Raw genomic sequence first — 26,275 nt, 5'->3', positions numbered from 1 at the left:
ACCTCCTTGAAGCTTTGTGACTCTGCTGGTACTAGCATGCTAATAAAATGACTAGTTGCAGTCCTGAGCTGTAGTTAAAGGCATCATAATATACCATATAGTTTTGTAGATTGAATTTCGCATTAAGAACTTAGAGAAGTCTGACTCTGGGAAAGGAGGAGAAAGTGAGGGAATGCAGTAGTTAAAATTACATGCAGTACTTTCTTTAGTACTCACAATTAATTGCAGGTGAAAACAGTCCCATTAGATGCACACGCAACTGAGGTACTTGAAGATGTGCTGTAATATAGACTCTTAACTGTTTTTATTTTTTCCCCCATGTACCAAAGACAAATCCATTCCTGGTGTCTGTGATCTCTCCTAGACTGTATAGCTGTATGTGTTCTTGTTTAGTGTAGTAAAGTGCAATGTCTTTTTTCCCAAGTCTGAGGCAGTACATTTTGTTATTGTTTCAAATTGTATTTTTAAGGTTCTTGTAGAGTTTTTATCTTCAAATGTATTCAAATAATACCATTTTTATATGTGTAGTTGAATAATTCTGTATGACATTCAGTGATGCTTAAGCTGACTTGGTGTCAGGACATTGTTGTCATAAATGGTCTTTGTGTCTCAATTCTGTCCTTTTTTGGCATTTAAGTTCTAAAAACACGTCTTTGGCAATGACTCAAGAGTTCAAGAATGCTAACTTCTATCGTGTTTAGCACTAAGATTTTCCTGCCACTAGTACTCTCTGGTTAATAGTTCTGCATAAAGTAAAAATGCACCATATATACTGTTCATAAAATAGAAAATGATAGAATAATGCCTTGCATCATCAAGGAAAAATGAATAAATAACAGAAAAATGTCAATAAAAAGCCACTAAGTCTGCAAGTCCAGTAATATATCTTGTAAAAACATGCAGTGCATGTTTATAAAAGTGCTCAGAAATTCCCACTATTCTGCAAGCATGACTGTTACAGCAGGAGTTAACAATGATCAGCTAAAACCTATCGTGACAAATTTGGGCCCAGATTTGGACCAGTCTGCAGAAATAGAGCAGTTACTTTGGAGTCTATTTGTATAAAAGTAGAGGTGGCATGTGCTTTTATTCAGTCCCACAACAAACCCTTGTGTTTAAATGTGAACCCTGAAGCTCTGAAATTATGTAGGCATGTTCAAAAAGTCTTGCTGATCTTAGCAGCTAAAGCTAGGTAGAAATTGTACACCTGAAGTTATGCACATTTGCAGCATCCTGCTGTATCAGTGTTACTTTTATACTCTGGCTGCAGATTTCCATATTTATAATGCTAAACTGTGCCATCTCTTTAGGGTGTCTATCTGTATTGTGATTTGCTACAAGATGATTGAGGAGGAAAGGTAAAGGGATTTTCATTATACTTATGATATGACTCTCATATAAGTATCACTTTTAGTATTCTTTTGAACAGGATTCAAACTTAATAAAAAAAAAATATACACTTTTAAATAGCTTTTAATACTTCTTGGCACAACTAATGGTTGGATGGATTTGGACAGTGGGGCTCTGAAGGAATCATTTCAACACCAAACAATACCATTGCTAGGCCAGATTTTTATTTACTGTGGAGGTTTCCTGATTCCAGCACACAAAGGAAAAGAATCCTTCGTTAGTGTAAATGTCCTTTAATTTGAAGAAGTGGCTTTATTGCTGTAGTCAATGGAATAACAGCTGGCACTGTCAACACTGTTGTACAGGGAGAGCTGTAGTGGTGGAGGTTTGGTTTACACTTATAATAGGAACTAGCATATGAGCATCTTAACGCTTCTCCCTCCAGGAGAATTAACGTAGGCACTTTAAAATATAAATGTTGTACATACAAATAGACCACAAGGAAAAAGCAAGAGTGAATTTAAGGTAGCATTTTGACATACCTGTGTATTTTAGAATACTGTATTTTAGAATTCTGTATGTCAGTATAACTGTACTACCCAATTTTGGAAATGTGAGAAGCCACAATATGGAATAATTATTTAAAAGTTTGCAACAAGCATTGGTTCTTTGCAGAACGAGATGCTAAACTGAGGATTTATGAAAGCAAAAGGCATCTCAGTTAAGATGCCAGATGTTTCAAAGCTACAATAGTATTTATTTCACTGTCTACTTCCAGATCATAATTTCCTTAGTGATAGTTTGGTTGCCATTAGATTTTAAAAATAAATAAAAAGATTATGGAAGACTTTAAAAGGAGACATTAATGCATTCAACTAAATCTGTTTTTATAGCATTTATGTCACACCTTTATATAAGGGTCACAGATGGAGGAAAAGGAAAATGTGCTACCTCCTGAGTCAAGTGCAGCAGTTCTTGAGACTAGCAAATTGTTCTGTTACCTGAATCTTGTATCCATTTGGGATTAAACTTTTTTTTTTTTCTGCAAAGCATTCAAATGTATCTTCTGTCTGGCAGAATATATCCATCACTATACCAGGGCTATTGTTCTACCCCTGAAAGCAGTTTTCCTCCATGGATAAGCTTATTTTAAAGTGCCAGTTCATCTGAAGAGACATGTGCCTGTTTTTTTTGTTTGGGCATGAAGGAGCGGGGGAAGGTCAGGGAAGAGGGGTGTTCATGTGTGAATGTTTCTCTCCTAGAGAAGGGCATAGGCAAATTAAATTGATTTTTTTATTATTATTATTTCCAATAAGGGGTGGAGGCTGGAGGGAGGAGGGAAGTGTCTGAGAGTTGGGGGGGGGGGTGGGGGGGACGACATTAAATAAGGCATCACTAAGATGCGTATAATTCATGTGCAGAGTATATAATAACACAGGAAGAATTGGACCAGAACTGGAATTGCATATTAAACTTGTCCCATCTCTTTGTTACTGTGCCCTTTTCTGTTACATTACTGGTAACTGGAAACAGCTTGTTTGAACTCAGAGCTTGTGGCATGCTGGATGGTTTCCCCAGGTGTCATAATCTGCTGCACCCCTGGTGGTACCAAGAAGTTACTCTTAAAATTAGCTGAACTTCCACCTGCCAAGAAAAGAAATGCATAGCTTCCTTTGTTCTGTGGTGGAAAAAGGTGGTTTAGACGCAGCTTACACAATACCTGCCAGAAACAACAGAAAAGGCCCTTAACTTAACATTAATTCCATATATTTCGGTGATCTCCTGCAATACATTACTTTAATTCACTTCTATCTCTTTTGTACTGCAAATTGTGTAATAAAAGTTGTCCTTTGGCCCATTACCAGAAGTTAAGGAGAAAAATATATATATAGTTTTGTTAAAGGCGAAGCCATAAGGTCAGTCTTCTCCAGTTACTTTTGCTGCCATTCTGTTGAGAGGGGACAAAAATAATCTTTAAGGAAAGATACCTCAATCTTATCTGAGTAATGTTTTTTTGGCCATATTGTCTATGACACAGACCTTCGTAGTAAAATGCTGCTGCCCATTAAATAACCTGAAGTTACTGCTATCAGTTTCCTACAAAAATGGACTGTTTCCGTAACTTACTTTGTGTGTGTGTGTGTGTGTGTGAGACCACTTTGTTTAAGTCTTGTTAGATAACTTCAGATTTTGTTGTGTTGTGGTGTTGTTTTTTTTTGGAAAAACACTTTCTTGGAGAAAGTTGATGTGTAGTTTACAAGCAAAACTGTTTAAAATTGATCGCTTCAGCAATGTTGTGCCACAAAAGTCTTTTGAAAGATGTTTTTTAAATGACACTGGCTCTTTTACAGAAGCCTTTGAAGGTCTTGAAATAGTATTGTGTTTTTATTAACTACAATTTTTCTCCCTGTGCTCTATCTTAAAACTTGTGTTTTCTTTGAATGTTTTTAAATGTGAAGTCACTCTCCTTTCAAACTAAATCAACAATTGCTGTGTTCCATTATTCAGTCTACAGAACTAATTCTGGCAGTAAGGAGGGAAACAAAATAGAAAGGTGGGGGGGTGGAGAATACAAACCAAACTTAAATCTGAACAGGAGGTACTAGCAGGGCCTGGAATTGAAAGTTATCCAATTTCTCATGTGGCTCCACCTTCGATCCTACTAAAGACATTGCGATAAAGTAGGTTGTAGAAGATGTTTTTATGTCATGTTTGTCTGGTACTGTCTCTGTCATTTACAAAAATAAATCAGTATACATCTCTGATACACAAAGGTTTTTCAGTATGTAAATAGTTACTGTAGATTACAATCCTTTTGTAATTTAAGGATTAAGCCCTTCAGAGACCATTCAATTTAAATACCTAAAACCAGCTTTTTATTAAAGTAAATTAAAAGTTTTCTTTAAAACTGTTCAGGGGGAGGGACGAATATTCCGGGGTTTCAGTGAAGTCCTTTGATTTTAAGTGTTATTTTTAATCATACTTACCAGCGGCTGAAACTGCGTCTGTTCTCAGCTCTTCAGGCTTCCCATGCAATGTCCTGCTGCCCTTGCATTTCGGTGTAGCTGCGAGGAGCATCCAGGAGGTGGCATTGACCTGGGCTCAGCACAAGGTGCTAGGGATCATTGCTTGAAGGTAGACCTCTGCAATTGTAAAAGGGTAGAGTTATGCACCAGGTGTATTAAATGTAAGCTAAATTCTTCTGAAGCTTTAGAACGGTACTTTGCCCATTTCTCCAAGAACTAGAAATGCCAATGACAACATCAAAATATTAATAAGGTTTTCTTGTCTTTTGTTAATGAGATTACAGTAGAATGATGCTTCTAATCATGATATATGGGTCCAAAGTGCTTCAGTACTTGTGTAGAAGTGCAGGTTTTGCCATTTATTGACTTCATAAAGAGAGCCCATAAAAGATTAAGGTCAACTTTCTCAAAGGCTCCATTGATTTTCAGAGGTGCCGTAGATGCACGTGGTCTGACTTCTTTAGAGGTCCTTGTGTACAACTTGACCAAAATCTGGGCTAAAAGATATTGAGAAGCAGAGGTTTGGATAGCTCTTGATATTCTCTTCGAAGGGGTTAGGAGTGCTTTGTCAGAAAGATGAACTTAATGTCAAGTGGCTACTCTTTTGGTTGGTTCAGATGCATAAAAGGTGGAATTAAACACTGAGTGGTTATTTTTTTTAGAAGAGCTTTTGAGGCAAGACTAGAATTCACGTGTGACTTAGAAACCTTGATCTAGGCTTATAACAAACAGCTACAGCTGTGGGAAGCTATTTGCAAAAGTCTTTAATTATTGGAAAGTATTTACATGGTTGAACTGCATATTCAACATTTGAAACATCAAGGCATGTTTAAAAAAATCTTTCAAAAGTCTAGGATTATTTTTCTAAGCTGTTGTAAGACATCCATGAAACCTGAGTAAAGATAACTGAAATCATTTTACCTTCTTCCTAGCTATGAGGATTTACAAATAGAAAGTGCTATTAAGTGCTTTTAACTATGCAGAAATTGTATTTCTATCACAAACTTCCTAATACAACATATGATATTCAGTATGGTTGCTAGTAGTGAAAATGGATAGATTCCAGAGCTAATTAATGTGCTGTTATTTTGCTTTTGTAAGTAACTGCTGGCCTTTAAGGATCTGTGCATGGATGCAGCAAAAATGCATGCAATATTTTATCATGGAATCACAGAATGGTTTGGGTTGGAGTCGGCATTAGAGATCATCTAATTTCACCCCCCCTCCCATGGGCAGGCACACCTCCCACTAGAACAGGTTGCCCAAAGTCCCGTCCAGCCTGACCTTGAACATTTCCAGGGATGGAGCATCCACAGCTTCTCTGGGCAACCTGTTCCAGTGCCTCACCACCTTCTGAATGAAGAATTTCTTCTGTGTATCTATCCTAAAACTACCCTCTTTTAATTTAAAGCCATCACCCCTTGTCCTGTCACCGCACCCCCTGACAAAGAGTCCCTCTCCCGCTTTCCTGCAGCCGCCTTTAGGTACTGGCAGGCTGCTATGAGGTCTCCTCGGAGCCTTCTCTTTTCCAGGCTTAACAACCCCAACTCCCTCAGCCTGTCTTCATAGGAGAGGTGCTCCAGCCTCTGATCATCCTTGTTGCCCTAATTCTGTTTCATTTCTAAATAGCTGAAGTCAGTATTAGGACAGTATCAGTGGTATCAAATTATTATACCAAAATAATTTTGTTGTTTTCATAGGGGAGGGGGGAGGATCTAAGGTCTTACCACAATAAAGTCAACCCAAAGGTAAGCCAACGTATGAATATTGTAAAATACATAATTAAGGGAAATATTGCTCTACCTGTATCAAGCAAACAGTTCTTAATTGGCAGATGTCAATGATTGCTGTTACATTTTCAATATATATGCTTCTATGCATTTACATAACTGATAGTGATACAGTTTAAGCCATGACAGTAGACCTGAACCAATTCATCAGCACATTATTTGCATGCTAACTTCAGTCATTATTTCTGGATTTGTAGTATCTGGTTTCTCTTGGTTATTGGGGAATTGAGGATTCGTAGTGCAAGGAAAGGAATCAAAGCTAGGACAGAAGTTTGATAGTTCTAGAAAACTGGGGTTCATACGTTTGGCTCTAGGTATTCTTTTCATACGCTGAAAATGATTGGGCATAAATTTAATTGAGTTTTCACATGCCATCCAATAATATGCTCCCCTAGGGTTCTGCTGCAATCCAGTCTCATCTATTTTCACCAGCTTCCACTCTCAAATGCCAGAAGACCAACTTAATGCTAACAAAGTGTGTAGCCTGGCGGATAAACCCTCGAGGAGGCAGAAAGAATTATCTATATTAGAGTGGCATTTCAGAACTAATCCCACACTCCAAAGAGTGGCATATTTGGGTTTAGAGATCTGCATTAAATAAGCAGGAGGTAAATTTGCAACAGAAGACTTATTCCATCCTCCCTGAAGGAGTCTGTTATTTGAGAAGCCTTGCCCAGTAATGTGATGTGGGTCTGTGGTTGAGCTGAAGTACTTCTGAGTCCATTGGGGAACAGACAGCATCATCTTGTTTTTCTTTTTATTAGTTCTGCCTTTGAGTTTGTAATACAAAGAAGAATGAAATGATGAAAGTCTTCTAACGCTGCAGTATTTGGGAATTTAGATATAGAGGAATTTTGTGCTTTTTGGGGGGAACAGCAGGGATAAAGAGGGAGAGTCGCCTACCTGGTAAGGAAGATGATTTAACTGAGATTCAGTGCACTATAGCTAGGAAGAATCATCTAATATTATCCTTTCAAATGTGATTCTTTGAACTGAGTCCCATGTTTTCCATTAAAATGTATGATGAACTATCACGTCTCTTGTGATCTATATTGACTGTCTATAGCACCTCCAAGATTACATGCTGTTCTCTAACATGTTTTCTGGCTCTGTGACGAATTCTCGAATGGGTGCAAATTTCAATTTAAGTCCAAACTGGGTTCCAACTAGCCTTTTCTTGGAAAAGAAAGGCTACACCGTAGCACAGCTAGTCCTGGCTTCAGTTTATTCTTGAATTATACTACAGCCAACAGCATGTGAACAACAAACATTCGGTCCTCCCATAACCCTATTTTGTATTTGGGAACCTGCTAGCTTCTAGTCGCTTATCCATCCACAGTAGCTACCCCACCATAAAGCCCATATTATGTAAAACAGATCATAATATCAGTCTTCAAACGATATCATTGTTAATACTAATATTTGGCATTAATATTTATATTATACCTTGATATGAAATTCTCTTCCTCCCTACAAATTCATGAGAACGAGTTGGTGAATTATGGCAATTCTTGGCCAAATTTGAGGAATCTGATATTCAACAAGCAAGGTGGTGCATATAAAAGGAAAATCCTGAGTATCAACGGAGGGCAGAGCACGATTATTCAAAGTTATAACACAGTTTTTAATTCTTAATTATATATGGGAAGAACTTGCTTCCTTTCAAGTCTTTGTTTTCATATGCTCCTGATACCTCTCATTGCCACAATTTACTATAGAGAGAAATGTAAAGGCACTGTCAAAAGGGCTATTCTTACAGATCTTCTGTCCTAAAGAGAGCTAGAGAATTAGAGAATTCTGCGGGAGTAAATTTAATCTTTAGACATTTCCTGAGTAATTTTGCAGACACAAGAAGGGTGGCTGGTTCAGATTAAAGCCGGGATAAGAAGTTAAATAAAGGCTGTAGTTTCATATGAAATCTTTGGAGTCAATACTAGCCTAAACAGTTTTTAGCTGTTTTCTGCTGTCTGTTTATGCCCCTGCAGTTTGCCCCCGCAGTTGTACCAGTACCAGCATATGAGAATTGAATCTGAAAACTGATCTAGATTTTTGACAATTTTCTTATAACTGAAAGCTGGAAAAGGTTAATAAAAGGATGACAAAATTTAAGCCATTTTTGCTGCTATTTCATATTTTCAAATCACGGTGTTGGAAATAGTTTTGTTTACCTATGAACAGCTAACTGCTTGTATCTTTCACATTCAAGGAGTAGTTCTGCAACAGAAAGTAAGAATAATAGCTCCTCCTTTTAGTGAATTCTGATTGTATGTCTTCTCTCCCAAGAAAGTGGGAGTTTGGCCTTCCACTGGCTGATCCTGGCTTTATGCCATAAGTCATGGGGTCTGAGGAATACACAGGTTGGACTCTTCAGATTGCAATATGTGATATATAAAAGGCCCATTCTAGGAACTAAATCCAATTCCAGCTTACCAGTCTAGGCAAATGTAGTGGGATCCTCAGAAATAGGCTGTGTTGAGAGCATTGAATAGAAATAAACTAAATAAACCTTCCCGTATGGCTCATTGAGAACACCAGGATCTTGTGTTTGAATGTCGGAGTCCTCATCTGGATTCACTCAGTAGAATGTGGATTTATACAAGACACTGCTTATTTCCTACCATTTTTGAGAAACTCTCATACAGTGAGAGGTTCATAGGGAGCAACAGTAACAGTTTTAAATGCACTCTGATTAATAGAGACCACCCTATGCCTTGCTTGTTTGACATGTGGACGTATCTGTTATTTAGTCCTGATGAGACAGATCTCAGCAAGAACGTACAACTGTTAATGGTTATTTCTAAACTTGTTTATTAGCATGGCCAGTTGAGACAAGAAAAGTTGGGGGGCTCCTTTTGTGCCTGGCAGTATTTTAGTGATGTAATAAAATGCAAAATGATTGCATTAGGGATATGAAGCAAACATATGGAAACACAGATTTCTGGAAAAGCTATCCTGGCTGGAGGCTGCCTGCTGTTTTGGATGATTATCACTTTCTCTGTGATAATAAAGGGCAGGGGGAAATGGTTCAAGCAGGTAACAGCTTCTTAATTTGCTTTCTTAGCCTCACATCACCTGCATGTGGAAGAAGCAAAATCAGGTTAGCACCCAAATTTAAACATAGTAGAGATGTGTTCTCATGATGTCAGTAATAAAAGTATGTGTAAAGCAGCCTGTATATTCTGGAAAGGAAGCTAACCATTAAAGCCAAGAAACATAGTCTGGCACAAATCTTATTGCAAGTCCAAAAACACTTGATGTACAGATAGGTGTAGCATAACAGCAGGAAGAAAAAGGAAAAGGGGGTTGGGCAGCTGTCTGTAAGCTGCAATAGTAGTACCAGACAGTGCCAGCTAGTGTTTTTTATTGAGAGTAGCAAAAATGGGCAGTAATGCAATTCCACAGTGCTATTGCTTTGTTTTGCTCTGAGTTTGGAAGCGGTACAGTCCGATGCTAGCAAGTTGCTGTACAGCAATGATTTGGCACAAGCTGTGAACACAGAAATAGTGCGGGAGATTCCTTAAATTATCCAGAGTTCAGATCATATTTGGAGAAATGCAAACCTGTTGTCTTTATAATTGCTATGATTTTTATCAGAAACATTAGGTCTTCCTTATAGGTCTTCCTTATTATGGGGAAACGTTTAGGACATTTTATGGGAAGCATGCCGTTAGTTTCTAAAAACCTGCTGGGGTAAGATTCAAGAATTGATTGTCAGTCATCCGAAAACTTACTCAGGTAGTGAAATGCACAGGGAAATAAAATCAATTTTAATAACTACATATTCAGAGTAGTCATGCTCTGAAAGTAGCTGCCTGTTTCCTGTGACGCAGTACACAGTGTATAAGCAATCAGTAAAATCTTTCTAGTTTAATTTAAAGGACTGTAATTTTTCCCTCTGGTTTATTTATTGATTACATTTCATGTTACTGGGGTAAACACATCATACAACAGAAAGAAAAGCAAGCCTATTTATTAGCAAACAAGAGTGCAGAGGCCCATTTCAACAGGAACTTTAATACTAGACCTTTATAGTGCATTGCTTTTGCATTGTGTTGGGGGGGGTTGTCTTTAGGTGTAATTTCCTTGATATTTTCAAGTTCACTGCTAGGCAGTCTTTTTGGCTAATGAGAGGGATGCAGCTACTTCCAAGGACAAATGTCACCGAGAGTAAATGGGGGGGGGGGGAGAAGGGGCGTTAATACAGTTAGTACAGAAGTGCCTCTTATTCATAACTCCACAGTACGTGAGAGACCAAAAGGTCTGTTGGGTTAGTGGCCCATTTCTGGTGGCCCTGCACTTCTCTGAAGCCTTCCCTTTGTGCATTTCAGTGCCAGCCTTGAAAATTGCAACCAGCCACTTTCCCAGCCCTCCCTAATGTTGTTAATCCTAGGGCCAGAGGCAGGAAGTCAAAGAAGGTGCTTGCTTAGGGCAGAAGGCTGCCAGAGGCAGCGAAATTAGCCAAAGCCTTGCTGCTGTTTTATCAGTACCAGAGCCCTTGAAAACCAGACTTGTCACTGAAAATGTTGTCTGGGGTGTGGGAAAACAGCTGCTCTGGCCATTACCCTTACCAGGGCTGGACTGTCTGGCAGCGATCCTATCCTGTCATTCGAGGGATGGCAACTTTTTTTTTTTTCCTCATATTCCTTACTGCCTTCCTCCCTCACCACCCCTTCAATTTCTGGAAAGCTTTGAGTTAGATTCTTGCCTTCTCTTTGATGACTACAGTGGCTTATTCTCTTAGCTTGCTGTGCAAAGCAGCAACGTAATTCTGCTGTTTCCTTCATGTTGTCAACTCACTGACACTTAAAAGAATTAAGAAAGTTTTCCAAAATAACAAAATTAAGATAAGAATGAACAGAAGAAAATCTAACATATCCAAAGCTGCATTATGGCTGCTTAATATCTCTGCTCAGTAGTGGGGAGGGGGAAGGGGCAGCATGATGAATGACTGAGGAAGGACGTGCTTCGATAGAGCTCTGCTTTGGTCTGCAAATTAAGCCAAAATGAATTGGGCAGAAACATACTTTGAAACAACGTCCTCTTGCCCCCTCCTTTTCCCCTGAGTACATTAATGATTACAAGATGTGGGATACATATCTGAGCAGCAACAAGAGCCTGCCTCCTAAAGAGCAGAAGAATATGGGAACATACCCAGAGGAAACATAAGTTAGCCAACAGGCTCTTAACATTAAAAAATACTATCAGCAACAAGGGATTGTAATACCACACATGTATCAAAGGCAGGCTTTGCTTCTGTATTTTTATTGTGATGGTAAAGGTACAAGGTAGCCAGTCTCAAATAAATAGACAATTGTCCTTTTTTTTTTCCTTTTTTCTTGTATTAAGACTTGTATTAAAAGGTCAAAACTTGCTGACTTTTCTCCACTTATAAATATGATAGCACTTTATATTCCCTGGATATTAAATGGCTTTCTAAGACTTAATCCTACTTTATAGTCAAGGAACCTGAGGCACAGAGTGGTGGAATAAGTAGCACAAATGGCAGGAGTAAAAGTAGGTTCCTTGAAATCCAGTTCTGTGCCCAGTTCATTGATTAATATTGTGTGTCTGGTGAGCAGGCTTTTGCCTCATCTTCAGTGACTTTTTTCTTGTTCTTAGAAGTAAAGGAAATTTAAGAGAGACAGAAAGAGAACACTGTTTTCATGAAACAACATAAATCTGTCTTCGTGTGCCTCATTATTTTCTTCTGAGACATCTGGAAGAAAAAGACCATGTATTTTCTATCCCTTTCACTGTCTGCTGTGAATGTACTTGTTCTGGATGGATTGGGAGGTTATGGTCTCACCAAATAGCATTTTTAAGACTTGTCCTGTTTGCCCTACAGATGAAAGGATTCAGGTTCGGGTTTTTTTTGCAAAGTTATTGGGCTTGATTTAATTTTGCATATGATTAATATTCTGATATATGCACTCAGTTAAAATTCTATCTTATATGTGCAGTCCTCCTTATAAGCAGAGAGAGTCTTTGATCTGGCTATTTTATTTCTTCCTATCTTTATAAAAGTTACTCTGTGGACAAAAGCGCTTCTAGTATTCCCCGTGTAAAGCAATGTTGGAGTCAGACAAAAGCTGAACTGTCCATTATCTGAGTCCAGGACTGATGGTACGATAGATGTTTGTAGTGATGCCCTGGCCACAGAGGGGTGGGAAGCTTCTTTTTAAGATCCTCAAGAGTCGCTGTAAATCTAAGCGGACTAGTGCGGCTCTGCACTGGGAAAACACAAGCAGCTTTTTGTAAGCTCTGTCTTTTATATGTGTGTCTCTGAAAGGCTCCTTCCCTTCATTCTCACTGGACTGCCTCTCTTAAAAGGAGTAGCTCAAAGATGGTTAGGAGTCTTTGTATTGCCATTAACACCTATGGAAAGTAACATACTGGGATCTTGATCTTCAGTTTCTATTTAGGCTAAAACTAGGCCGTTTTGCTAATAATGATACTATATTGCTTAAGTTATCAACAAAATTGTAGTTGCATCTTGCTTTATTGAGAGTTTAACTAATGAGACTAGAGTGTATCTGGATTCAGATTTCTGGCCCTGGTCAGTAAATGCATGCTGCTACAGATACAACCAGGCTGCAGCTTTGTGTGATTTATTCCATGGCTATTTTAGCAGCAAGAAAATGAACACTGGATACCAGTTTTCTTTAATAATAAAAAAAAAAAGCCATTATTAGTCCAGGATCTGGACAGTCTTTTTTTGTCATTACAGCCTCCAAAATGATTATAGGCTGAATTCATGTACAATCTATCACATTATCCAAGGGCATTCTATGAATAGCTTCAAGCCACTGCTAGCTTTGGTGAAGATATAAAGGCAGAATATCAAAGTCAGCAGTAACTTTCAATAATGTGTTCCAGGGTTAGCTAATGCAGATCGAAGTATTCATCTATGTGATATGTCAAGCCACAACAAATTATATTGTGGATCACATCTTCTGCCAAAGTTAGATCCAATAGCAGAATAAGTGTTTGTGGATGTGTAAACAGAAAATAAGTTAGTGTCTCTATGTTAGAAGGGGTATTTCTTGGCAAGTGATTGAGTGTTTTTGCTTTTCATCTAACCTCTGATATTTTTTTCAGAAATGAAGAAATAGCAAACTTCTAGTCCAAATTAGATGTTCACTTTGCTTAACAATAAACATTATCCTGGCTTTAGAATTTTTCCTTGGAGGACCACTAATTTAGATTTCTTTTAATAATTTTGCTTTTTAAAAGTATGGCAATCTTTTAAATATAAATATTGGTCACACTTATTTAGCTCTTAGAGGTCTGCTGCCAGCTTCATTCCCACATTTGGATAATACAGATAGGAAGGCTGGGCTCTGAAGATCTTATGCTAATTACATGTAAAATCCAAAGTGTCAGCATAGGTAATCAAATGTGAGAATGTGCACATACCTAAGAAATCCAGGCGGAAGAATATTGACTAGATAGATGTGCTAACTACAGGGCTTTGTTGCTTTAGTTTTGTACATGAATGCATGTGCATGTACTACAGACGCTGATGTGCACATGCACACGCATTTACAATGTAAATACAACTTTTGTTTACCTTATCTCTTATTCCAAGCTGTCCTTCCATTGTTAGTGGCCATCCTTCAGAAACTGACAGACCACTCATAAAAGCGCTTGGTGGAGCTCTCCTGAAACTTGAGCTTAAATAATTTTCCTCAATTCTTTTGGTTCTTGTCTCTCTCCCATTGGAAATACAGGTCATATGTGCCAATTTTTAAACAGGAACTCTTGTATATATTTCATGAGTCATGGAAACACCTTCATTACCCCAGCTGTAAGTCATCACTATCATTATCTCATAGGTTTATTTGAATAACTTCAGAGGTTCTGATATTCATTTTCTCAGCTGGACTAAGAGTTGATGCTAGTTCACAGAAGAAGGGCAAAGGCCTCTTCTGGAGGCTGTGAAACTTCTATGATTAGGGTACAAGAAATCACAAGGAACTCCATCAGCCGTTAACTTTGTCCTCCATCTCTTCATTTTCTCCACTCCCTTCATTTTGAGAGAGCTCTCTCTCTTTTTAGCAAGCCCGGGGGAAACTTATTTTGAAAACTTGCTGTTTTTCCTACCACCACAAAGGATAGGCCTCTCAGGAGAAGACAGTGGGCCCATAAGCACCGATGCTGTTTTCTCTGCTGTCAGATCCCTTCCTTGCATGTGGTGGGAATCATGCTGACCTTGAGGACCATAGGGTGTCAGTGTGCAGATGCTCACAAACCATAGGCATATCTGTTTCCAATCTCTACAAAAGCCCACACTCTTCTCATGTGACAGCTGAGGTGGGGTAACCAGCAACAGATATACTGTCCTGGTTGATCCCTCTTCACAAATTAGTAATAGCCAAGGGAAATCTGGAAAGTACCAGGGGCACAGAATAAAGGTGAAAGTATCAGCTAGTCAGGGAAGATGCAGCATAACCAGTGCTAAGCACTTTGTTGCAAAGTAAAGGCAGGAAATGTTTAGCTGTACAAATGAAGGGTTGGTTTTGTGGAGCCTACTGCATAAAGAGTGACTGAGGATAGACAGCCCCTTGTGGTAAGGGTATGGGGAGATGGGTGCAAGTTAGAGGAGTATGTAAACAGGGAAACAGAGAAAATAGAGAACATAAACCACTATAAATAGAAGAAAAAAAAAGTCAACAAACATTACCACTTTGAACACCACTGACTTGGTCCTTTAGTAGATATCTTTAGTAGGAATCCTAAAATACAGAAACCTGGAAGCAAAGCTGTTGGTACCGATAGGGAGTTAATAGCCCGATACCGTCTGCTGCCGTATCTGACTTCAGTGCAGTAGGCACTGGGTGGGGGGAAATTTCTCTTCAAGACAGTCTCATGTCAGCTTTCAGAAACTAGAAGAAAAGTCTTCCAGATTGCTTCTGGCTGAAGAAGAAAATGCAGCCTAGCTCCCTTTTGTTCACATAAGGTCTTGAAAATCTGCACAAAACAAAAGGCCTGTCTGAACACAGAAATATTTTTAAATCCTTCATTTACGGTCCAGGAGAACTGGATTAATGAGCAGAGAATACAGACAAGACAGGTTGTCATGACTTCGCAGAACTCTTCTGCTGAAGATGTCATAGTAGAAATTGCAAGAACTGGCCTGATCTAGGCTTTTATTTATTTATTTTTGTGGGACTGATATGTTCTACAGTATTTGCAGGAACATTTCCCAGCTATCTCACAGGAAACAGGGACACCAGTTTAACAATAGCTTTCTACTGAACCCAGTTTTCCTAAACAGTTTCAAGCAGCTTTAATGAATCTGAATGGTGTGTGCACCCACACCCCTTAAAAATGGTCATATTTCAGCTGAGCTTAATTGGGTTGATGTGTAAACAGAGTTAAAATTCTGCTTTCAAATAAGCATCAGACTGAAAACTCTGCAGAGACGCAACCTAAATCTTTGTAACCAGCCTGCAACACTCCCAGCTTCACAGCAGGAGTCTCTTCCAGCCATGGTAATGCCACAGTATTTGCCTTGCTGGTGTTGGTTTGTTATTGTCTGGGTGCAGTGAAGTTGATGACTCAGTAAATTAACCCACTGGACTATGTTAATTTAAAGGAACATTAATTTCCATATTGGATTATTTGGAAACTGTAAAGTTGTTTTTTTTAAAAAAAAGGTTTTAAGAGCCAAACCCTTGATAAGGCAAACTCTCCTTGTGGACAGTTAAGCATGTGTGGGTAAGGTTTTACTAAACAGTGCGGGAGATGCTGAAGACTGTAGAGAAGCACAGTCCAAACCCCATACGTGCTGAAGGTAAATGATTAAATACTTCTCAGGCTGGTTGTATTTTTGTTTTTCTTTGTTTTTGTCAGAGCAGAGGTGGCAATTAATTGCCCAAAATTTAGAAAAGCTTTCAAATCTATGGTATAGTATTAGATAATCTCAATAACCTTTCTGCTCAAGGTTACTGGTTCACTGAGTTCTGTCTAGCAAGAGACATCAGTTTTTGCTTTATTACACCTTGGGATGCCTCCTTCCTTTAGCTGAGGTAATTTCATAGATGAAGTGCTGACCGTGGTTGGTGCACTGCAGTTTGTCTCCTGTTCAGGTCTGTAATATGTGGTGTCTCCTCTGCCTGTTGTTGTGGCCTTTTGCCTGCTTGTGCTCCTGTGAATCTGCTGAGGAGCAGCTTCAACAAAGCCCTGCTGCCCCTCGCTGACCGTGGCGGGAGGCTTTGCTGCCTCGGCAGCCGGCTGTGAACATGAGAGGCTGCCAAGGCTCTCCTGTGCCCCGCAGAGTCTTGAAATTCTCATCGGCAAAGGCGCGCTCCGAACGGAATTATTCTCACTGCTGCAGGAAACGAACGGTGGCTGGAGTCTTGCCACCCTTTTGGTTATGCAAATCAGGAATTATGCAGAAGTGCTATTTTGAGTCTTGTTTTATTTTTGCTTAATCAGTTGTCAACATGTTTATACAGTTCAGTCACCGTCACTTGCCATTGTTTTGCACTGACTCTGTGCTTGTGGAGGAGTTTATCATGGGGAAGGGCGGGTAAAGGGGCTGCTCCTCGGAGAAGCAGCCGGGTGAGGCTTGCAGGCAGCGGCATTCCCCAGAGGCACAGGGAAACCACCTTCCTCACCAGGCACTGTAAGCCCCATGAGGCAGAGAAGAAAACAGAAATTGCCAACTCACAAATCTCACCTATTAAATCCATGCCAAATCAGTCCCATTTCATGCTGGCTGGTCCTAAGAGAGATTCCTGTCTTAATGAAAGTTGGAAGATCTAGAGTAAGTTTATCTGTAATTGAGTTATTTTGAATTTGCTCCACCCTAGGTCTGGTATGTGGTGCAGTGCTCCTGAGGCAGAGCTTCCCTCACGGTGGTAGGAGGGAAGGGAGAGAGAGCTTTAAGGTCCCTATTGCTGGGACGATGGGGAAGGTCAGTTTAACCTGGCTGTTGTGGCCAGGAAAGACTGAGACACTGGTTTAAGTGGGAGCTACCTTCATTAGGCAGGCACAGAATATAAAACTATCATCCTTAGTGGGAAATGACTGAAGCTAGCAGTGTTGACCCACTTGTTCTCATTAGGATGGATCCCATTGGGGCTCAAGGCTTAAACTGGCATAGGAAGCTATAATTCATATTTCACAACACTAGTTCTTGTAAATATGATGTAGAAATCAATAAGTTGATTTTAAGTTGTGTTCCAGTTCTCAGGTTATTAAGAAGTTCCTCAAATCACACTTTGTACAGATCTTACTGTGTGTTCTGCCACATCACCTCTAATTGTGTGCTGCATCTTAAAAAGACACTCGCTTCCTTTCTTAAATTACAGAAACTCTGAAAGAAAAGATTACTTAATTCTCAAATCACCATGAATCATGACAGCTGTGGTAGCTCATAGAGGCAAATTACTAGTGTGTGCTTTTCTATTTTTTTAACTAGGTAACTACTGTACCTATAACATGCAAGTACCTTCAAGCAATGTGTAAATGATGCATCAAGCGCCTACTAAACATTGGTCCCCCACCAAAGAATAGCTATGGACTTATACCTGTTAAAACTGAGGCTTACAGGATATACAGCACAATATTCCCATCTCTCAGCTTAAAAAAATCATAGAACTAGTGGCAGGTAGGAAAAGCACTTTGTTCTCACAAATGAGAAGAGCTGTAAACATTGATTAATCTTCATGTAAATTCCTTTTGCCACAGCACTGCTGACAGATCATTATCCTCTCAAATGCCTGTCTTTTTAGCCATACTGCCTTACAACTTTGTCATACTCTATTAAGTAAACCAGGCTGTGCGTGGCTTGGAAAGGAGAACAATGGACACTTGGGTGTTGCAGTTGGGGTGTTGGCAAATTAATATGACACCTCTTGCCTATTACAGGCAAGAGTAGTACTAAATCAGTTCATCAGCATAGGGCTCAGCAGTGTTGTTTTGGCTGGGTTTACCGTGGCTGATGAGACACGAAACTAAACTAACAGTTGCCCAGCTCCTTGCACGATTGTTAAGCCTGGTATCTTGGCCACGTTCCATTCTGGGTCATTATGTTGTCCTTTCTGCTGTTCCCCTGTAGTCTCAGCCGGATTAATTCCTTTCTACTTCGCCTTCTGGAACCTGCTATGTGGCGCTGCTGGCACTCTTCACTGGCATCCCAGAGGCTGAATGCATGTCAGTGGTAGGTGGATATGAAGGAGTAATCTTCATCTAAAGCCTGTAAAGCACTTTATCTAAAAAGATGAAAGGACATTAAACAAGGGAAGGGCTATCACTGTTACTCAATTACAAATAGAAAGTAGTTCCTATTATCATCATCTTGAGGTTGACACCTGATGTTTGAGGAAAGGAAAGTCTTTTGAGTTGGTTTTGGTTTCCCCGTTCTCCCATTTATATTACATCTGAAAGTCAATGTTGACAGTATTGCTTTTATCCAGTCACTACTGCCCTATAATGCATTTATCACATTGTGGTATCTCCAAAGTAATGTGTTGCCAGCTAGAGATGAAATTTGTTGGGTTAAATTTCCTCTAAGCAAATGACATTGCTCATCCAGAATGCACATGGCAAGAAAGCTACGGTCCTTCCACCACTGAGGAAGGATGCCACACTGAGTTCTTGATAATGGGAATCTGTGTGCATGAAACAAAGGCACATTGATGAACCAGTCTTCCCACATTACTGTGGTCTTAAATATAGTCAAACAATACTAAGTTTTCTCTATTGTACGTAGCATATGAGAAGTGGCAGGTAAAATATAAATTAATCCAAATACAGCTATGCCAAGTATTTTATGCATGTTTACAGAATATTTTCTGTAAACAAATATTTAACATTATCTAAAAACCCTTTAGCTTTCAACATTGTCAAATGCTTTGTTCGTTGTTGTATTATTATTATTAAGCAACCTCTGTTCCATATTTTCATAAACTTCTTGCTAATACAGTGCAATAATAGTCTTTGTCCTTTAGCTGAAGGTGTGGGACTAAGCGTTGCTTGGAGAAAAACAAATGAAATGAACATGCTGACCTCATTACAAAATAAGTGGTTGCCAAACAAATATTTCTAGCTTCTTCCTTAGAAACAATCTGATAAGAAACAGACAAGTATGGCTTCTGGTCAGCCTGTAAACACTTTGCATAAGTATAATTAAGGACAAAAAGTTTTTCCTTTTCCCACAGTCAATTTTAATTATGATAGCCTTCTCCAATGTCTGTAGATTTCTTTTTGAGGCCACTGGTTGATACTAATGTTTGGAGAAGATAATAGCAGAACTGAGATCCTCTGATCTCAAATGAGATGTATGATTTTTTTTTTTTATCACAGGCCACATTCTATTTTAGAATGAAATCCAAATAGCTGACCTTAAGAGATGGTACTGCCAAAAAATCTTAATACTGTTACTTCCCCTTCTACTTCCAAAAAATCTTTCTGTTGAGTCATTTCTTCCTTAAGAGGTACCAGAAACTTACAGTAGTTAATACTTGGCAAAGTAAATTAATATGGGGGGCTAGGGTGGAGGTGGGTGACTCAAATGTTGAAATGTTAAACACGGTTGAATCTGGTTTTACTTTTCTTTGGTAAATCTATAAAATTAATACAATTCTCTTTTAATTAAAATGCTTGCAGAAACTTAGCATATAAGATATTTAGTTTGGAAGGAATCTTAGCATGTACAAATGTTAAGATAATATGATGTTTGGGCATTGATGTATGAAAACATTACTGAGCTGACTTTTTTAGGACTTGTTTTTTTCTTCTATTAAATGGAAAAGCATACTACTTGTCAAGCGATTCTATTGCCTATGACAACTTGCATTTAATATCTAACTAGAAAAACAAAGGAACAAGTAGTGAAGCAGTGGACAAGATCATGATTGTAACGTGTTTAGAATGTTAAGGAAAAAAAAAAACTATCAAGACTTAATTATTTATAAAATCCTACCATGTATATTTACTAATGTGCTTGCATTAGTGTTGGGGAATTTTCCGAGTTGTTCTACAAAAAATCAAAAATATATCACTGAACAGTCTTTAACGTGTATATTACTTAGTAAAGCTTCAGTGTGTTTTGAAATCTGGGTGAAGAGTTCAGTTTGGTGAAGTCTCTAGAAAGGTTTTACAAGGGTCTATGGTTGATTTCTAGTCATGGATCTCATTCTGCTCTCTAGAGGAAAGAATAGTACCGTGGTCTGTGAATTGATTAATATATATGTATTGGAAAACTTCATGAATATTAGTATGGTCAGAAGAATTATAGGACCTAAGAACTTCAAGCAAAGGCAGAAAATGAAACTTGGATGATGTTAAAACTGATAGATCTGGTAAAAATATAGTGCAGTGTAAGACTACTAAAAGGTTGAAAAAATGTTCTCATGTTAGTGAGAAGTGACCGAGACTTGAGAGTGCAGTAAGGCATTATGGGTTTCTGCCTGCCCACACATGGGTGTCAGTGTAGCAGGGCTGTGAAGTGGGCAGTGTTTCTGTTACAGCTGCAGAACTGTTTAATCAATGCAGCAAATACATTGGCAAATGAGAAGGTGTCTGAAGAGGAATTTGGGCATGCTAAGAGATAACGTGCTCTGTGACAGATAGATCAGGCCTATGTACTGTAGGCTGCCTTGCCTGTCAGATCCTCCTGGCCTGCTCTTTGTCTGAGGGTTCACAGGAAAGAAAGGGGAAAAACTGGGCTGGGCTGATAGCCTGTGCCACTGCGGCATGTTCTTCCCACACACCCCTCCTATATTGTGTAGGATCTGATGCTATTGCAAAAATGAATGCATACTTCCGTGAACAAAACGTGCATAGGAGGAGATCCTGCTAAATGATATATGTGGTTCTGGTCACAGGATAGCAGTTGGTATGTGTGTCACATCAGGTGACTAGTGAGTCGCCTAGATGCTCTCACAGCTGACACATGCTCATATGATAGGGACATAACTTGTGTCCTAGCTTGCAACAAGCAATCCAGGTCTTCAGTGATTTTTATACAGATAGGATTTTGCAACCTTGATTCATCTTCTGGAATTAAGCAGTTAGGCCCCTTACTTAGAAGCAAAACTATTTCCATACCTGTGGCAATCTTCTCCTGCTCTTATCCAATAGTTTCAGTTATTTCACTCCCTACATGAGATATTAAGTTCTTTTCTTTGAGTTGCTGTCAGAGGTATGAACCTGCATCTTTTTGCCAAGGAGGTCATAACTGGACCAAACTGGACCACAGCCCTGACATGATCTTGGTGACTGTTAGAGCATGTATTGTTTTTGCTCTCTCAGCTAACTTGTCACAGATAAATCTGCTAGGCCTGCCCACTTGTGAAGCTGGGAAGTACCTACCTCGAAAATGCTCATTTCACTTAATGAAGTCATGGCTAACAAAATTTGTAAGATACCAAAATTCCTGTAAGGAAAGCAGCCACAAGGGTTACTAAAGTTGCCAGAGCTCTGGACAAAAGTGTTGGGTGTGTACTGGAAAGGCATTTTGTTGCATCAGGATTTGGGGATTCAGAGCTCAGTCCTTGTCAATACGGAAAATTTAGAAATCCTTAGGTTAGCAGGGTGCTTCAACTCTTCTGAAGGAGCTTCATGGATTGCCTTGACTAGAAGCCTTGAAAACTCCCAAATTCATGTGTGGGCTCACTGCTGCCTGCCATGTGCAAGAAAATACTTCCGGCATCTATGGAGCTCTGCTGTCTAACCTGCAAATACTTCCAGACTTGAGGTACTCTAAGCTAGGGAACGAACACCTGAACAGATTTTAAAAGCCATATTTTTGAACAAGGTTAATTAAAACAGAACTTGAACTGTTCTTTAGCACATCTTTCATGGTAGAATTGGCTATGTAAAACCCTTAGGATGCCAAGCAACAGCAGGAAGGAGAAGAGGGTCTGTTTTCCTCTGCAGTCTTTGTTTACAAACACTGGCAAGTATAAGTGCCTCTTGCACCACAACTATCCGTTTGAAACCACTATTCACACACAAAAGCAAAGAAGTATTTCTTAAATACAGTTCTACCTTTTGGAAGCAACCAGAGGACTCTGGCTAGAACAATTTCGTAAACCTACTTCCTTGGCTTTTCCTTGTTAATGCTGGTTGCTAAGTGGCACTAAGTGGATTATTTGGGTTTTTATCAGTCTGAAAGAAAACAATGAGACAGCAACCCAAAGATTCCTATAAACATAGCATGAACTTCTAAAGGATCCAGCTTCTGGCCCCTAGTTGTTCATGTGCATATGTGCTTGAAGGATGAAGTTTAAAAGAAAAAAACAGGACAGGGAGATGCTTACAAAATGCAAGGAAAACGGCCAAGGTTTTGCATAATCTGTTTCTGGAAATATAAAATTGATAGAGAGTTTTTCAAGGAGTAGTATGTGGTTATTCTGTTTAGCTTTTAAGGGAGAGCAACACTTAGAAATGAAGTGGTATTTTTAAGGATCTCTTCAGACTACAAAACCTTAAAAGATAAGGAGAATACTACTTTACAGTAACTACCCTGAAGTTGGAGCTGGAGTTGTGTGGGAACAAAAAAACTCCTGTCTCAGTAAGTCTCCTACTAGACAGAGACCATGCATCAGCTTCTGTTATGTCCTACAAGCCTACAAACTCTGCCTTTATCTCCCTTTTCTTGTTTCAAAATGTAAGTGAATCAAAAAATTCATTTTTCATTTCAATAATAAACTTTTTTAGAAACACTGGCCCAAAGTCTCATAATAAGATTTGGGGACATGTTGGTATAAAAAAAAAATATTTCAGGTATTTATGATTTCTTTTCAGATGGTCCCAATTTCATTAGAGTTCTTTAGATAAGAAGAAGCTAGGCTAAATTGTTTTCATCCACCAGAGTTTGTGAACATGGTGTTGATGCAGCTAGTTTTGACTGGGAAGTCTTTATTTGGAATAATTATGCATTCTGTTCAGAACCTCGCTGATGGGAATCAAAGTGTTTCTCTTCTTCATTTGCAGTACTTAAGTGAAGAGCCAGATGGGTCCAGTAGCTAGAGCTATAAAAGAAGCTCTCCTATGCCTTTAGTTGGAAGTTCAATACTGTTACATCCCTAATAGCACCTGCTTCTGTTTGAACTCAGGGTTATGAAAGATGAACTGCATTAAATGGTAAATCATTAAATATCAGCTGAGTAAAAGCACTGTGGTGTGTTGGCCTGCCTAAATCACCAGCATCTCTCTCCTCACATGCAAAGAGTTGCTCTTTACAACAATGCAGTGAAATACTGACAGAAGGGCCAGTGCTCAAGCCACACAAAAAACCTCAAATAGCATTTTTAGGGTTTCAGCCAGTGGGTGACTGATGATCAGCATATACCCAGCTGAAGAACTGATGATACACCGTTTTCTTAAAATTCCCAACAACTGTGCACATGTTTCAATAGACCTGTATATAATCAAATATGTCAAAGTTGCTAATTCTGTTCTTGGTCATCTTTTTTTACATGATTGTCCTGCATAAAAATCTGTTTAAATCATAGCTGCCTAATATCTTACCTTTCCTGTGTATCCTGCATTTTTGTTTTATCTTGCCTTTATGTAGGATGTGAAGATCACAAACAGGAAAACCATATGCTATTTGAAAATCAGATCAAATCAGGAAGGATGCTGATGGCCTGAAAAAAATTGTTCCAAACTAGACCTTTATTTGTCTGCAGGAATTAGTTTCTATAAAATGTCAGAACAGATTAGTACTGGAAAGTTCCCTATTGTGTTTATTCTCACAGTGCTGAAACAGATCAACTGTGGCTTGTGAATCTTTGTGGCATGATTTTTTTTTGCTCAGCTTTGCTGTTTTGTGTTTGCAGTGTGCTACTGCTTTTTCTAGTGTTCATGCTGTCAGTACTTCATTTTGCATTGTTATAAACTCAAGAATGGTATAACAACTATTACCATACAGCTCTCAGCTCAGACTTCTATATCCTCATCTATACTAAAAGCCAACTAAAACATGAAATGCCTACTCTCTAAATTAAGGATGCTGAAATGAGGCATGGTCATGTACATATGAAAAGGATCACTTACCCTGTTTACAAGGAAAATTGTCTTATGAGGTGACTTATGGCTGGAATTTATACAAAAACTTTCGATGTTATGCTGGTATTTGTATGAAGTGTATAACAGGTTCTTCCTGGGTTTTGAACTCAGATTGCAACTATAACCACTAGTAATGTTCCACTCATTAATATAGCTCCATGGAACAGTGTGGGATAAACAGATGGGATGGGAAATGCTGCATGAAACAGTAATGTTATCCAGACTTACAGATACACGGATGCACTGCAGACTTCTCCATAGCTTAAGTTTACAAGTTACAGAAGAGGAGTTCAAAATCCTTCTATATTTACTTCCATAGTCTTCTGCTCTTTCCTGATGTAAGATACTGGGCTCTGAAACTAGTACAAAAGAGCCTCTAAATACAAAAGCCAATGCTGCAAAAACTATTTTTTTCCTTCACTCCTTGTCACTGCATTCTGTAGCTAATGGACACAAAGTAGTAAAAATAAAAAATACGAGGTTATGACCAGAGAACATACCTTTCTGGACCATGAGGTAAATACTATTTAAGGGTTGTGAGCCTGTGATAAATGCATATATTGTGTATTCTTTGATACTTAGGGAGGCATCAGAAGCATGCTGTCTTAAAGGCAGAAATTCCAGGGAATTGCTGTCTGCACTCTTGGTGTGGGTGCAGAGCGAAAATAGGATCCAGAGGGCTTCTAAGCAGCAAGAAAGAAGATTAACCCTCTGGTATATGGTATCAGCATTAGTCTTTCATTTCTAATGCTCAGCCATACAGTTATATATGTGGCTGTGCTTAGCCTGAACCATGTATGTTCCTGCTGCTCTCTGAGGTCCAAAGGCTATTAACTGATTAGTGCAGATTAGTTGGCCACCTCTAACTGTCCACTGATCTAGCAAAGATGTTGTCTGACTGTGCAGCCTAAGAATAAATAGAATAATAGGCACTGCTAAGTTAAAATGTTAGTATTAGATTTTGTTAGTTGCCTGCTGTCTCTAGTGGTACAACTTGGGGATGTTTAATAAATGAAGCTTTCATACAGGCAAACTGCGTAGTTTGTTGAAAATAAGTGGCCACGATCCTATTGATCACTTAAAGGCTCAGGTATAGACTGCGTGCTCCTTTCCCTTACTATCTTACAGCAGAAGGATAACAAAGGAATACAGTATGAAAACTGATTGAAATTGGGCTAGTTCCAGTCATTGTCTATAAGCTTGACAGTGAGAAGACAGATCTGGAGGTCCTTTGATTAATTTTAAAGCTATAAGCAGTTACATCAGCCAGCTATATTCTTTGGTAGCTGTATATGGCCAGTGTTAGTAGATAAATTAACTCGTTTGTGGAAATTAGCTTATATTAAGATTATTTAAGAGAGACTAATCACTTGCATAACTTTACACAGGACATCAGCTACTGCTGAATTGTAAAAACTAAGTCCTACTTCTGACTGTACCCTCACATTGTCATGGCATCCTTCTACTATTACTTCCAGTGTTAAATCTAAGTTTAGGATTGAGGAATTAGACCATGCTTCCTAACATTAGTTTCTCTTTCATCACACTAGAAGGTGTGGCTTGCTACTGAAGTACTTGGTTAAATATCTCCTGGCTGTTCAGCAGGGACTGTTGACAAAGTGATGTAGCTCTTGCGTTTTCTTCTGTCACTATTGGGGTTTAAATAACATTCAAAAAATAGGTTTCATAATGAAGGGCATCATCAAGCTTGTGTAATTAAACATATCAGCTATGCTGAACATCCCGTGTTTAGAATGGGATGTGCTGGAAACAGTATGGGAAAAATGTAGCCAGTCCTACTTGGTGAGGACAAAATACCAGTACCAGCCATTCCCAGGAAGTCTTTCTTAATCCCTATGATTAAGTAAATGAATTTACCCACCTATTCTGTCTTCGTCTCTTACCTCTCATTTATTTTTTATATCAGTAGCCACAGTGAATGGGATTGAACCTTGGGAAGCACAAAATGTAGTCACCTATCTGGAATACATTTAGGTATTGTCACAGTTTCTCCATACCAAACAATTATATTAGATGGTATTATTACAAATCTGTTTTTTTTTTTTTAAAAAAAAAAGCAAT

The 26,275-nt window shown here is 38.8% G+C and overlaps 1 protein-coding gene across 1 annotated transcript in view; it reads left to right on the top strand.

Moving 5' to 3' along the window:
* ADGRL2 (adhesion G protein-coupled receptor L2) overlaps positions 1–26,275 on the top strand; it is a 356,834-nt gene that overhangs the window by 518 nt on the left and 330,041 nt on the right. The window lies entirely within an intron of this gene.

Source organism: Cygnus atratus, chromosome 8 (genome assembly GCF_013377495.2).
Source record: "Cygnus atratus isolate AKBS03 ecotype Queensland, Australia chromosome 8, CAtr_DNAZoo_HiC_assembly, whole genome shotgun sequence".
In the NCBI taxonomy this organism is placed as follows: domain Eukaryota; kingdom Metazoa; phylum Chordata; class Aves; order Anseriformes; family Anatidae; genus Cygnus; species Cygnus atratus.
The sequence above is the reverse complement of the archived record's forward strand: the minus strand, read 5'-3'. Positions and strand labels throughout refer to the sequence as shown.